The sequence below is a fragment of the Nylanderia fulva genome, unplaced genomic scaffold (assembly GCF_048542155.1).
Source record: "Nylanderia fulva isolate GAGA-0341 unplaced genomic scaffold, ASM4854215v1 Scaffold1035, whole genome shotgun sequence".
In the NCBI taxonomy this organism is placed as follows: Eukaryota; Metazoa; Arthropoda; class Insecta; order Hymenoptera; family Formicidae; genus Nylanderia; species Nylanderia fulva.
The window spans coordinates 3176-18297 of NW_028189232.1; the positions used below are offsets into that span (position 1 = coordinate 3176).

General features: G+C 52.7%; 1 non-coding gene and 1 pseudogene across 1 annotated transcript; both read left to right on the plus strand.

Annotated features, from left to right (window-relative positions):
• Nucleotides 1-3848: 3848 nt before the first annotated feature.
• LOC146725112 (small subunit ribosomal RNA) lies at nt 3849-4577 on the plus strand (annotated as a pseudogene; the record flags this gene model as incomplete).
• Nucleotides 4578-5394: 817 nt separating this feature from the next.
• LOC146725113 (5.8S ribosomal RNA) lies at nt 5395-5549 on the plus strand. The gene has a single exon (XR_014925074.1). It is a non-coding gene; the product is annotated as a 5.8S ribosomal RNA (ribosomal RNA).
• Nucleotides 5550-15122: the final 9573 nt, after the last annotated feature.

Sequence of the window (15122 nt, forward strand, 5' to 3'; positions counted from 1 at the left end):
ACACGCCTGCCGCTAACATAGCTCTTCCATAATTCAATTTCTTCACATTCAACCTCACGCAATTTCTCGATCACACATTCCCACTCTAGGTTATCAAACGCTCCTTTGAAGTCCACGAACACTCCTAACACATACTTTCTCTCCGACCCATTCACCCAGTCATGCACTCGATTCCATGCATCCTCGGTCGACCGATTCCTTACGAATCCGTACTGGGCGTCACACATTCTTCCACCCATCGTTCGCTCGAGTCTTCCAACCATCATTCGCTCCAACACTTTCCCCAGCACGGACAGCAGTCAAATGGGCCTATAAGACCCAGGGTCCGACCTAGGTTTATCGGGAGACTTCAATAACACTACTACCCGCGCAGTCTTCCACGCCGGGGGGAAACACGCTGTATTCAGACATACATTATACATTCTTTTCATCCATACCGGGACAGCACGCCAAATCGCTCGCAACATCTCAGCACTCACACTATCCATACCAGGTGCCTTACCCACTTTCATCGATCTCACTGCCACATCCCACTTCGCTCCATTCAAACTGCTTTTCTTCCTCCCTCACGTCTCCCCTGGCGTCTATCGCCACGTTCGTCCTTGCTGCCGGGAAGAATCTCTTCATTAGCTCATCCGCGCTTTCTTTCCATGTACTCGTCACTCTATCATCCACTTTTATGCCACTTAATCTTACCCTATCACGCTTTCCCATGCACACCTTATATACATCGCTCCATGGATCCCTCTTCCCAGTCACGCACACAAATCGCTTCCAATTTTCCTCTTTCACTCTTCGCATTTCCTCCTTATACTCCCGCAAAACATACTTATATTCATTCATTCTTTCTTCCACTCTGCTTCCATTCCTCTTTCTCGCACGCTGGTAGGCACGTCTGCTCCTTCCTACAGCCTTCTTCAGTTTCTCAAGCTCATCCGTCCACCACACAAGCTTCCTAGCATACACAGGTTTACACCTCTTCATCCATCGATCATTCGCACTATGGATCCATTTCATCATTCGCTCTACACAGCTCTGCGCATCCGCTTCGTCTATGGCGCTCGCTGCATCCTCTAACGCACTCTCTCGAATATCACACATATATCCTTCCCAGTCTACGTCCTTGCACACCCATCTACGCATGCCCTCATTCGTACCTACATTCTCTCTGTGTACCATCCGTATTAACAATACGTTATGGTCACTCACTCCCCAGTCGGCTTTACTTCCCACTCATACCGGCACCCTCCATTCACGCCGTTCACGAAAGTGACATCGATGTCACTCTCCCCATTCGGCCCGCTGAACGAGTAAAACTCGCTTGGCTCATTCAACAACATTCATCCCGCTCGCAATCATCCATTCCTCAATCACTCTACCACGCGCTTCACTCTCTCTGCTGCCTCCACCCTTGCTATACCACAAGGGAGAGATGGCATTCGCATCCATACCTATCAGCAGACGCTTTCTCCCGGCCGTCTCACATACTCTGTCCATGTACGCCAAGTACGGCTCGATACACTTACCATACTGGCAATACATGGACACCACATACATTTCGCCAAAGTCCCCCTTCAACCACACACTCACTCCAAGCTTATTCGTACACTCTCTCACGCACATCACGTCTAACCTAGAGTCATTTACCACCACTGCTGCTTTCATCGTCCCACTTTCGCACACAATCACATCCATACCTATGGGCAAGCCCACCACACGTCCATGCCTTTCATACGGTTCTTGCAGCAGTGCTACACTCACTCGACGTTCGCGCATCATCTCACCCAGATCACACATAACCGCATACGCTCTCTGGCAGTTATACTGCACCACATTCACGCACCATTCATTCGTCATTTATTCTCGCTTTCTCTCTTTCTAACGCTCTCACGTATTCCGGACACACTTCGGACAGAACCGAGTGATCACATTTGCTCCCTTTCAGCTTACAGTTTCTACACACACTTTCCTTTTTACAATCTCTCATCATGTGTCCTACACATCCGCATTTTTGGCACAGTCTTTCCTTTTCGGTGCATTGCCGCATCATGTGCCCAAATGCGAAGCACTTGTGGCACCTCAGCACACTGAAAAACTCTTTCACCCTAAAGGCCTTCCAATGCACAAACACTCGTCCGACACTACAGAGCACATTTCTTATTGCACTCGTAACTTCTAATATCACATTTCCGCAGGTTGCATCTTTCTTCGCATTCCTACTCACAACACGCACACGTTCCATAAATACTCTCTCATCCACTCGCCCTTTCAAGCTCCTCTCATACATTTCTCTCATTAACACTTTACTCGCCATATCATTCGGCACATCGTACAAGATGATCTTTGGGCCTATCTTGCGAGGCAGCTCAACCTTTAGGCCAGCATTCTTAAACTGACCACACTCTCTTATTCTTTTCAACTCACTCTCGCTCATCGTCTCAATCGCTACACCTCCATTCCTCACTTTCCTCACCGCTTTCACACGCACATTCAGTGACTTGCTCACATGCTTCATCATTCTCTCCTTTACTTCCTCACTTGTCACACTCGCACTTGCATCATCCGCTCTCACTATTACCGCATAACTCTTCTCTTTCGTTTTCACTCGTTTTCACATTCACTTCCTGTACCTTTTCAATCACGCTCTTTTCAACATTTTTCGCACTCACGCTCGCATAGATCATTCCACTTCCGCCGTAGGCTAAATCCCGACTCGCTTGACGCATACACTCATCCAGTTTCCCCTGTATTCTCTCATTTTTGCACAACATTTTCATCATCTGTTCCTCATATTCTCCCACAATGTCCAGTATTTTCTCACTCGCACTCTTAGAAATTTTGTTCGTCTCCGTAAACAGGAATTTACGAAGTCTCGCACCAATTACTCTCATACACGCTATCTCACTCACTTCCGCAACGCTCTCATTCTCTCCCTCATTCATTAATCAAGAACGAAAGTTAGAGGTTCGAAGGCGATCAGATACCGCCCTAGTTCTAACCATAAACGATGCCAGCTAGCGATCCGCCGAAGTTCCTCCGATGAGGAACGGGTAACGGGGAATCAGGGTTCGATTCCGGAGAGGGAGCCTGAGAAACGGCTACCACATCCAAGGAAGGCAGCAGGCGCGCAAATTACCCACTCCCGGCACGGGGAGGTAGTGACGAAAAATAACGATACGGGACTCATCCGAGGCCCCGTAATCGGAATGAGTACACTTTAAATCCTTTAACGAGGATCCATTGGAGGGCAAGTCTGGTGCCAGCAGCCGCGGTAATTCCAGCTCCAATAGCGTATATTAAAGTTGTTGCGGTTAAAAAGCTCGTAGTTGAATCTGTGTCGCACACCGTCGGTTCACCGCTCGCGGTGTTTAACTGGCGTGATGTGGGACGTCCTACCGGTGGGCTTAGCCTCGCGAGGGGCGGCCCAACTAATATCCCGTCGCGGTGCTCTTTACTGAGTGTCGAGTCGGGCCGGTACGTTTACTTTGAACAAATTAGAGTGCTTAAAGCAGGCTACCTTCGCCTGAATACTGCGTGCATGGAATAATGGAATAGGACCTCGGTTCTATTTTGTTGGTTTTCGGAACCCCGAGGTAATGATTAATAGGGACAGATGGGGGCATTCGTATTGCGACGTTAGAGGTGAAATTCTTGGATCGTCGCAAGACGGACAGAAGCGAAAGCATTTGCCAAAAATGTTTTCATTAATCAAGAACGAAAGTTAGAGGTTCGAAGGCGATCAGATACCGCCCTAGTTCTAACCATAAACGATGCCAGCTAGCGATCCGCCGAAGTTCCTCCGATGACTCGGCGGGCAGCTTCCGGGAAACCAAAGCTTTTGGGTTCCGGGGGAAGTATGGTTGCAAAGCTGAAACTTAAAGGAATTGACGGAAGGGCACCACCAGGAGTGGAGCCTGCGGCTTAATTTGACTCAACACGGGAAACCTCACCAGGCCCAGACACCGGAAGGATTGACAGATTGATAGCTCTTTCTTGATTCGGTGGGTGGTGGTGCATGGCCGTTCTTAGTTGGTGGAGCGATTTGTCTGGTTAATTCCGATAACGAACGAGACTCTAGCCTGCTAAATAAGCGTACCTTATGGTATTGCGAAGGCCCCCGGCTTCGGCTGGCGGGTTTTTACTACCAACGTACAAACAAATCTTCTTAGAGGGACAGGCGGCTTCTAGCCGCACGAGATTGAGCAATAACAGGTCTGTGATGCCCTTAGATTTTCTGGGCCGCACGCGCGCTACACTGAAGGAATCAGCGTGTGTTCCCTGGCCGAAAGGCCCGGGTAACCCGCTGAACCTCCTTCGTGCTAGGGATTGGGGCTTGCAATTGTTCCCCATGAACGAGGAATTCCCAGTAAGCGCGAGTCATAAGCTCGCGTTGATTACGTCCCTGCCCTTTGTACACACCGCCCGTCGCTACTACCGATTGAATGATTTAGTGAGGTCTTCGGACTGGTGCGCGGCAATGTCTCGGCATTGCCGATGTTGCCGGGAAGATGACCAAACTTGATCATTTAGAGGAAGTAAAAGTCGTAACAAGGTTTCCGTAGGTGAACCTGCGGAAGGATCATTAACGTTCCGGAGGTCCTGCTCTGCGTCGAGAGTCCTCTCTTTTGGGAGAGACGCGCGCTCGCAGCAGTCGGCGACTGAATGGACGCGCTGAAAAGGCGCTCTCAGAGAAAAAGAAAATAACGGATTTGACGGAATTTGTTGTTGTGTTTTGATATAACGACGGACGCCGTCGCGCCTCTCTGACCGAAAGTAGTCGGCAAGCAGAGCAGCGCGCCCGGCGGTGTTCGACGACGATTCGGAGCGAGACGCTTCGCGATCACGCTCGTGTGTGTGCCATTCTCCGGCCACACACACACACAGAGCGTCGATTCGGCGTTGAGCGCGAACCGGTGGTAACCTATGCCCGCGCACGCGTGTGTGCAGCACCCACGACGTTCGTCGACGCGCGCCCTCCCCGTTGTCGCGGGGCAGCGGTCAGCGTGCCGAGAACACACGGTGTGCGACCGCGAGTGCCGAGCGAGAGGACCCCCATATATTATTATAATATATATATATAACACAGAGAAGGGATCGATGATATTTCGACCAATCTGTCAACTGTGTCGGTCCGACGGTTTCTTCAAAGAGCTTCCGCCCCGGCTCTCCCGTTGCGGGAGAGACGCTCCGAACGAGAAACACACAACTCTATCTTTGTGCCGTAGCCTTCCCTGGCGGGAGGCGGCGGTCCGCGCGCGTCCTCGGACGCGCGCGGACAGGCTGATCGAAGAGCCACCACGATTATTCTCTCTCTCTCTCTCTCGTCCGAGAGAAGAGACCACGATGGTTGAACGAGAAGCGCGTTTCTTCGCGAACGCAAAAATTTCGAACGATTACCCTGAACGGTGGATCACTTGGCTCGTGGGTCGATGAAGAACGCAGCTAATTGCGCGTCAACTTGTGAACTGCAGGACACATGAACATCGACATTTCGAACGCACATTGCGGTCCACGGATACAATTCCCGGACCACGCCTGGCTGAGGGTCGTTTTAGTACCCCTAAACTGCTTGCGCCCGAAAAGCGCGCACGGCCACGACGCGGGCGACCAGAGAATGGCGCGCGCGTCGCCTGTGCCCTGTGCAACGCTTACAATGGGCGTACGAGCGATCGTTGGACGTTCGCCCGAGGTGTCTGTGCCGCGCCGACCGGTCGCGGTGCAAATCCTGGCGTCGTCTGAAATGACACACCGAAATAATAATAATAATGAGGAGGAGAAGCGCACAAGCGTGTAAAACGTTGGCGAACGCGCGCCCAGAGAATGCTGCGCGAATTAAGAGGGGGAGCGTGTTTGTGTATCCAAGTCGTGTGTGTACGCGAGAGCCGAGGAGAAATGGGATGAGAGTAAGAGCGCGCGCGAAGGGAGCAACAAACGGCCAAAAAAAGGGTCAGGACGGTGAATGGCACCGCTTTCCCTAGAGCGGCGCGTGCGTCGTTGTCTCCCGAAAGTAGGTAGCGCTTGTCTCACCGTCTCTCCTCTCCGTACATCACACAGACTGACCGGACTGCTCTCGCACTCTGTGCCGCGTCTCTCGGTGCGATAGCGCTCGCGCGTCTTATGCCGAGGCGCCCTTGCCCGCACACATAACGGTATTACGGAGAAATATACGGCGCGTCGTCGTCCGGCGGAGAGAGCATTCGTAATCCTTTACCTCTTTACGGAGAAGGGTTTTGAATCGCGAGCCGACCGCGTGTCCGAGTCCACGAAATTTTCGTAAAGCGAAAAAAGGGGACCGGCGCGCCGCGTCGTGTACTCGTCGAATCGATTCCGCCCGAATTTCGTATATAAAAGAGAAGGGAGAGCCGAGAATCTCGAACCCCGCGATATATCGTCTCCATTACCACCAACGAGTGTGTGTGCGGTTAGCGCCCCGGCGATTTGCCTTCTCGCGTATTTCGTGTGCTGCCGCTGCTGCTCTCTCGTTCGACGCTCTCTCTCTCTCCCTCTTATAATATATATTATAGAGGAGAGACGACGATGAGCGACGCGGAGGAGGCAAACGGCTACGAAAACTCACTATGCGACGACCTCAGAGCAGGCGAGATTACCCGCTGAATTTAAGCATATTATTAAGCGGAGGAAAAGAAACTAACCAGGATTTCCTTAGTAGCGGCGAGCGAACAGGAAAGAGCCCAGCACCGAATCCCGCGGTTCCGCCGCAGGGAAATGTGGTGTTTGGGAGGATCCGCTTATCCCGAGGTGCCGCGTCGCGTCCAAGTCCATCTTGAATGGGGCCACTTACCCGTAGAGGGTGCCAGGCCCGTAGCGACCGGTGCGCGCCTCGGGAGGATCTCTCCTTAGAGTCGGGTTGCTTGAGAGTGCAGCTCTAAGTGGGTGGTAAACTCCATCTAAGGCTAAATACGACCACGAGACCGATAGCGAACAAGTACCGTGAGGGAAAGTTGAAAAGAACTTTGAAGAGAGAGTTCAAGAGTACGTGAAACCGTTCAGGGGTAAACCTAAGAAACCCAAAAGATCGAACGGGGAGATTCATCGTCAGCGGCGCTGGCTTCGCGTCGGTCGGCGATGTCCCGCGGAGTCCTTGCGGCTCGCGCGCGGGCACGCTACCGTGCGCCGATGTCCGGCGCTCGTCGTCGTGCACTTCTCCCCAAGTAGAACGTCGCGACCCGCTGGGTGTCGGTCTACGGCCCGGGTGCGGTGTCTGTCGCGTCGCCGGTAAAACGGCACGCGACAAACCCTCGGTCGCCCGGCCGGCTGCTCGGCGGTACGCGCAAGGTATCAGGCCGCACTATTCACGGTGCGTCGAGACCGTCGCAAGCGCGCGCCACGGTACTCGGAGGTTACGGACTTCGCGCCGTCCCCGGTCCTGGCCCGCTGTTGGTTACAGTACGGTACACCTTCGACAGGCCTGCGAACGTCTCCCGCGGTCTCGCGGGAGACCGATACCGGTCGGCGACGCTACTGCTTTGGGTACTCTTAGGACCCGTCTTGAAACACGGACCAAGGAGTCTAACATGTACGCGAGTCATTGGGACTTGTCGCGAGACCTAAAGGCGTAATGAAAGTGAAGGTCGGCCCTGGCCGTCGACCTAGGGAGGATGGGCCGCGTCGCGATGCGGCCTCGCACTCCCGGGGCGTCTCGTTCTCATCGCGAGAAGAGGCGCACCCAGAGCGTACACGTTGGGACCCGAAAGATGGTGAACTATGCCTGGTCAGGACGAAGTCAGGGGAAACCCTGATGGAGGTCCGTAGCGATTCTGACGTGCAAATCGATCGTCGGAACTGGGTATAGGGGCGAAAGCCACCCTGGATTTTAGACAGGAATAGAGGTCTAGCAGTGAAAGTGAAAAGGAGTAAGGAAGAGATCCTACCGGGGTTTACCAGCTTCCATCAAAGCTCTCCTCTTGAACATCGTGTGCTGCAATAGGAGGTTTCCCAGCATTGATGCTGGTGTGAGTCGGACGGTTTTCATCCCGAAGAGGAGGGGGAGTGCTCCCTGCCGGGGGATTTCCGTTCGATCTTCCATCACCTCAGTGGTCGTGAGCACACATAATGATCTTTTGCCCAAAGGCTTCGCGAAGTCCAAGCTAGTCGATCTAAGGCAAGCGGTTATTTTGATGACGGGGCGGCGGACAATGTTGCCGTTCATGGCGCCCTTTCTTTCATGGGACGACCAGGTCCCGTCGTTGAGAGATGCACGTTTGCCTCGCTGAGACTTCGCGAAGACCTTCGACAAGCGTCAGCATGGTGCATCACCAACGCCCTTGGATGGCCTGGGCGTGCCTCACGGCCTAATAGACATAATCGGCATAGTTATGAGCGCTCAGCGGCACGATATTTGAAGTGCGCGGTGACAGGTCGAGCTCTCTGGTATTGCCAAGAAGCGTCAGGAAGGGGGGATCCTTTATCACCAGTGACTGTTTTGACTGGTGGTAGATGGTCATAAGATCCATACTTGCCGACGTCGCGTTACCAAATGGGAGGGAGGAACATCGATAAACAGCCTAGACTTATGCTGGACGATGTGCTCTTCTTGCTGCCACCCAAGTGGGGTTTCCCCGACCAGCATCCGGGTGGGGAGACACAGCGGGGAGGACGGGTGCTTTTTTTCAAGCCCAAGAAGTGCTCTGTTCTTTCTCTCGTTTCGTCTGGCCGGGAAAAAGAAAATTAAAATCAATGAAGGCCCCGGGAATTCCGCCTGAGGGGATTGAAACATCCTCCCGCAGTGGATACGAATTGGCCGATATGCGCGTACCTCGGGGTCGATTCCGGCCGGCAGGACAAAGAAAAGTCGATCGGGATTCTATCCATATAGCTGAGCCGGCTGAGCAATAGCACCTCTGAAGCCGCAGTCAACGGCTAAAGATCGTCCGCTGCTTTTCGTTCTTCCTTCGCCTCTACCACTCGCTGGTCCTGGGTAAGGGCCACACTTGGAAAATTGGATGAGCTCTTCGACGTAACAACCCCAGCGACAAGCCGGCAGCTTTCGCAGAGGGCTGTCGTCCGTTTCCGCACGATGTTCCGACGAGCTTTTGTCCACTCACCAGTTTCGAGTGGCGGTCTCGGCATTCCCGCTTCTTGCCACCACGGTTCCAGGTTTGCTGCTTAGTACGTCTGCGCAGCCCTGGAATCCTCGACAGCCCCGCAGGTTGGGGCAATCGCCCACTACACCTGGCGAGAGCGCCGGGGGAGAATAGGTCCCAGCGGGCCTGACCCGCATGGGGTGTGCTTTGGCCTCCAAACACCGGCGGGGACGTGTTGTGGTCCCCGTCGACTGCATCAGTCAGTCGACGGATACAAATTGCGGGAGTGTCCGGGGTCCACCTGTCCCTCCTGGTGGGTGGATCACGGTAGCCACGCCATTCCCGGTCGTGATTATGTCCAGTACGTGCATGTTCTCGCCAATACCCTCCCGACGCGTATACGTACGTCTAGGGGGGTGAGGCGGGAGCAGTACGCCACCGGATGTCGTGCAGGCTGTAATTCAACAGAGACAGCCGCGCACGTCATCCAGGGGTGTTTCCGCACCCATGGTGGCCGCGTCCTCAGGCACAACGCAGTGTGCAGAGTCCTAGCGTCAGGACTGAGGAACGTGGGCTGGACCGTACGAGAAGAACCGTCGTACGTCACGACCGAGGGCAAACGCAAGCCTGACTTGCTTTGCCTGCGTGGCCCCAAGGCCGTTGTGGTGGACGCACAGGTCGTCAGCGGAGCGACTCCCTTATCGGACGCCCACGAGCGGAAGGTTCGCTATTACACGGAAATCCCCCGGCAGGGAGCACTCCCCCCTCTTCGGGATGAAAACCGTCCGACTCACCAGCATCGATGCTGGGAAACCTCCGTATTGCAGCACGATGTTGAAGAGGAGAGCTTTGATGGAAGCTGGTACCGCTCTCCATATCCGTACGCCGATGCCGTCTAATCCGGGGGCCGAGTTGAGGGGCAGGTTGATGGCTGCCGCCTCCTCACAGGAGATTGGAGACCAGGTGCCACTAAGCTCCGCTTTCGGTGGAAGACGCGGAGCCGGTGCGAACAGGAGCGGACTCCTGCGCTACGAACGGGCCCCAGTGCGCGGCCATCTGCCGCACACCGAGAACCACGTCCGCCTCAGTGGCACCATCCAAAATCTCCTTGGCCGCGCGCGACATGCTCGAACGGAAGAGGCGCTGGACGCGCGCATACTCCGCTCGGCGGCGCGCTTTTCTATTCGTACGCCGATGCGTCCTAATCCGGGGGCCGAGCTTGAGGGGCAGGTTGATGGCTGCCGCCTCCTCACGGAGATTGGAGACCAATGTGCCACTAAGCTCCGCTTTCGGTGGAAGAAGCGGACGCGGTGCGAAAGGAGCGGATTGACGACACGGTTTCGTACGGGCGGTCGCACACGAGGAAGCGTCGGAGGGAACACACTCAATACCCACGGGCCCAGGTCCTCCGCTGGCCATCCAGAATTCCTGATCCGATCTGGATCAGGATATGGGACTTCCATCCCTGGATGGCCTCCACAACCGGGATGAGCGCGCGTATAGCACCGGCAAAACTGCCGTACGCATCACCCCAGCCGGGAGAAGATGGAGAAAGCGGAGGCGAGCCAGGCGACCCGTGGGGAGAGATGGCGATGGGTCGAGAGGAGACGGGAGGACTGGAGCCACCGGCCGAGAGAAACGAGCTCTCGCTCGATGATGCGGCTGCCAGATCCTCCAGTGCCGTCGCGACGAGGCGCTGGTAACCGCCGTTCTTACGCATCCCCTTGATGGCATCAAGGGTGCGATTCGGGACGACGGTTAACAGATGTTGATTCATAAACCTAACGCCTCGATTCGCGGCAAGCGCCTTCTCCCTCGCCATCATGCGCTTCTCTTCGTCGCTCCATTGGCGGTTAACCCTTCGACGTTAACCTCCTCGTTGACGATGGCCTCGTGTGCACGTCGGCGATGGAGGCCGAGTCCGGTCTTCGTGGTGAACGCACGATCACAGTGTGGGCATGGGAATTGCGGGGCTTGCGGGAAGCAGGGACAGGGGCAGCGGGTGTTGGGCGGCGTCGTGGCCCAGCGGGCGGCCGACGAGAAGGGCCTGGAAAGGGGTCAGGGGAGGGTGGCGATGGCGCGTCACTAATTAGATGACGAGGCATTTGGCTGTTTCGCCTACGGTGCGCGACGACTGCTACAAAATCACAGTCGCCAAGTCGCCACCGACAGCGATATGGCAGAGCTGTTTACTGTTGGTGTTCGCAGTCAACACCCTGGATCGTGAAGGTCGGAGCTAGCTAAAGGCAGCTCGTATTTCACCTCGACCATTCACGCAACCATTCAAACTCGCGCGAATGATGCGGAGGCCCCCAACTCTACGCGCCATCCATCATGCACCACTAGATGAGGCCACGTTCCGTCTTCTCTCGTTATAACGCGATGTCATTGCGTTAAAACGTTTCCAGCCATGAGCCCCACAAGACCCGAGTCGTCAACGTTCGGAGCTGGGCGGACGTTAAACCCAGCCCCCGCAACTCAGACTCGCTTCGCGAGCTCCAGACACCTTGCCACGAAATAGTAATGGCGGTAAAACGAACATTATTTCGTGGTACTCCTGTGCGCTCCGCCACAGCGGCTGCCAGATCATTACATGACCGGTACTTTTCCACCTTACGCTCGTGGGACATCTCCAACGCGGTTTTGCTAGACACTACCTGCGCGTCTACGACCACTGCCTCACCACCCTTAGCGATGGTCAGGTCGGGCCGCCTCCGGCCGGCAGACGTCGAATACGCTTGTTCCGCATCGACGCGCCATCCCTTCTGCTGTAAATAGCCACCAACTTGACGGCATAGGTCGTCATGCCGCAGGATTTTCCCTCCGTGCGTTCTGAAGCAGCGTTGCACGCAGTGAGCCGGCGTCTCGGTTTCGGGACAACCGGCACGACAGCGATTATCGCGCCCATCACGACCTCGGAAGCATCTCGCTCTAGACGGTATGCAGTTAGCTCGTATGTGGTGATAGTGCACGTAGTCGGCACCTGGGATGGCATCGGCGCCAGCCGATACCCAGTAGGAGCTCAGGTTGGAGGCCGCAACCTCTCTGAGTCCACTCCATCGCACGACTCGCGCAACAGGCCCCCGTTGTCTGACTCGCGGTCGTAGTCACTCGTGACCCCGCCTCGCACTGGTTTTTTAAAACCCGAAGCCCCAGCCACAACGGGGTTTCCCCGGCCCCGCGGCAGCTGCGGTAAGTACTCCGACACCCGCTGCAGTCGGTTTTTTTTTAAATTTTGGGTCAATTTCAAAGGGCATTTCCCAACCCCCCACTCGTATCGGCGCATCAGGTTCCCGGAACATCAGGGGAAAACGCAGTCTCGTCGCACCGCGGTGCTACGATATATTCTTACCCTTGGGGTTTTGGCCGAGACCGTACCCACTGCCATCGTGATATACCGGGAAGAAGACATCACCAACCCCTCAGCCGCTTTGCGGTTAAAGGGGGCCCTCGTGATTTTTTCGGGCCCGAAAAAGGGGGGATCGCTTGCGATTCCCCTCACCTGTGTACGCAGCCCAATACTCCAAATCGACCGGGATCTTTGGGGTATATCGCTCCCCCCCCCCGGGAAAAAGGGTTGGTGTCCCCTTCCCTTTTTTTGTCTCTGCCGGACGCCACCAGGGGCACACCCCCTCTTTTCTCCGCTTTTATCTCGACCCCTTTTTTCCCCCAAAAGGGGTCATGAAGCCGTGTCAAGTTCTCCGCAACCACCGGTAGAGACCAGGACCCAAATGTCGTCTCGTAGCCCCCCGGCATTGTAACCGGCCCCCAAAAACCCATACCAAAACCCCCCGAAAAATTCCCCAGTGCCTATCTCGACCAGTTGAAAAGGGGCGACAACGGATCCCCCTGTTCCCCGCCACGGCCAATCATGAGGGGCCCCCCCTTTTCCCCCGCTGACCCCCGCAATCGGGCCCCCATTAATAACCCCCTTACGACTCCAAACTCCCGAGGGGGCCCCACTCATGGAGTCGTATGAAGCCGGCGGGTTTTGCACTTTGGAAAATTAGTTGATTTTCTGTAAAAACCCGGAAACCCCGAAAATTTTTTTATTTTTTGGGTTTTTGGATTGGAAATTCATTAGTTTTTTTTGCCCGGGTCTGGTTTGACCCCTTTTGCGCCTTTTATATGGCCAAAAAAACACTTCGTGCTTAGAAATTCACACTTTCCGGCTTATTGTAAATTCGCGCGCGAATTTTGCTTATCTTTCGCATTTAATTTTGTTTCTTTTAATGTCGCGCGAAACGAAAATTTCGCCATTTAAAAGAAAAATTCGTTTTTGTAGTCCCGAAATACTTACCTAAGTCTTTGGAAAATGCGGGTGCTTTTTTTAAAAACCGAATGGCATCGCTTAAATTGATAATCCCTTTTGGGTAGAAAAACGTTTTTGTCGTTTTAATACATAGAATTTGGGGAAAAACCGGAAAACTAAATAAAAAATTAAAAAAATTTGGCTGATCTAATTTACAAAATATCTGTAATTTAGGAAGGGGATAGCGCTCCTATGGTTTTTTTTTTTTTTGGGCCCCCCATAGTCTATAACCATGCCGTTTTTTCCTTTTAGAATCTGGTTTTTTTCGGTACTACCAAAAGGTGAATTAAGGGATGTGAATATCCCCCAAATTATTTTTAGTAAATCTTGGACTTTTTATAAAATTTCTTTTTTATGGACAGGGGAAACCCCGATGCTTATTATTATGGACTTCTTTTAAAGCGGAGTAATGTTAGCGCTTTTTTAGTCCTATGGTTGTTGGGGAAATGGAATCTACCCCAATGCTTTGTTAAATTAAGGGGCGTTTTAATTTTTTTCGGGGTTTAAAGTTGAGTCTAAAAGTTGCTCGACTCATTTTTCGATCAAATAATAAAGGGGCTTTTGGGCAAAACCCCCGGTTCTCGCCAATCGAGGGGGAATTAAAAAAATTTTTCCCCCCTCCCATTACCGGGTTTCCCGACTCTCGTATATCCCCTTCTTGAAAAACATTGAATCCCCAGGTTCCCAAAGTTCTAAATTTGTCTCCCATCTTTCTTCTTTTTTGGGAATCCCGAATGCCCAAGGGGTTTCCGTGTGATTAGTATAATCTCCCCTTTTTCCTTCGTTTGGAAAAGTACGCCGTGCCCTAAGGTCTTCGTACAATACATAATTTTCTCCCCTCTCTTCTTCGGATTCCGAATGCCCGGGTTTGGCCCCCATAAATGTTTTTTTCCCCCCCCCTTTTTTATCTTCAAGAGTACGTACCCCCAAGGGGCTCATCATCTTAATATTTTTAGGTTCGCGAGTTAAAAAAAAAAATTTCTACCGACGGTATTCGATTTTAAAATCCTTTCAGGGGGATTAAAAATTTTTGGGAATATTTTTTTTTCCTTTTTTTTTGGTAAAAAGTGCGTCCCGAAGAAAAACCTTGCACGAGGGTTTGAAGGTAGTATCCTAGAATTTCGGTTGGAAAAATTTAATGAAAGGAGTCCAGCCTTTGCTCAAAATGTGCTTTTTTTTTTCATAAGGGAAAAAAGGGGACTAGTCCGGATGAGACTCTATCCTTAAATTTTGGTAAACTTTTCCTTTTAAAAAACGTTCCTAAGATCCCTCTTGGGGAATGCAAAAATCTGATATAAATGGAATAAAGTAGGTCTGTCCACAAAATGGTTGGAACCTAAGTTATTATTTTTTTCAGAAGAGATCCCTCGAATGGATATTTTTCTTTTTTATTTAGTTAAGTGAGGTAATACTTTTTTTTTTGAAAATTTAAACCGGAGCCAAAGAAATAAATTACTTCTGAAAAAGGGGGGGAAATTTAAAACAGAAGGTAAGTCTTTGTGGTTGAATTCTCTGTCTACACTGCAGATTCGGTGGGGGTTGGAAAAATTTTTTTTGATGAAATCTTTTTGCGATTGGGTCGTCCTATCACTTCGTCCGCGGACGTGGGTTTTTTTCCGGAACGTTTGGGGGGGGTTTCCCGAATTAGCAAAAGAATCTGGGTCGACTTGATTTTGCTCGAGTGATCTTTTAAAACAATTTTTCCACATTCCCAGAAATACCGGGGGCCCCTTACATAACGACGTTTTTTTTAAACGGGAAGTTTG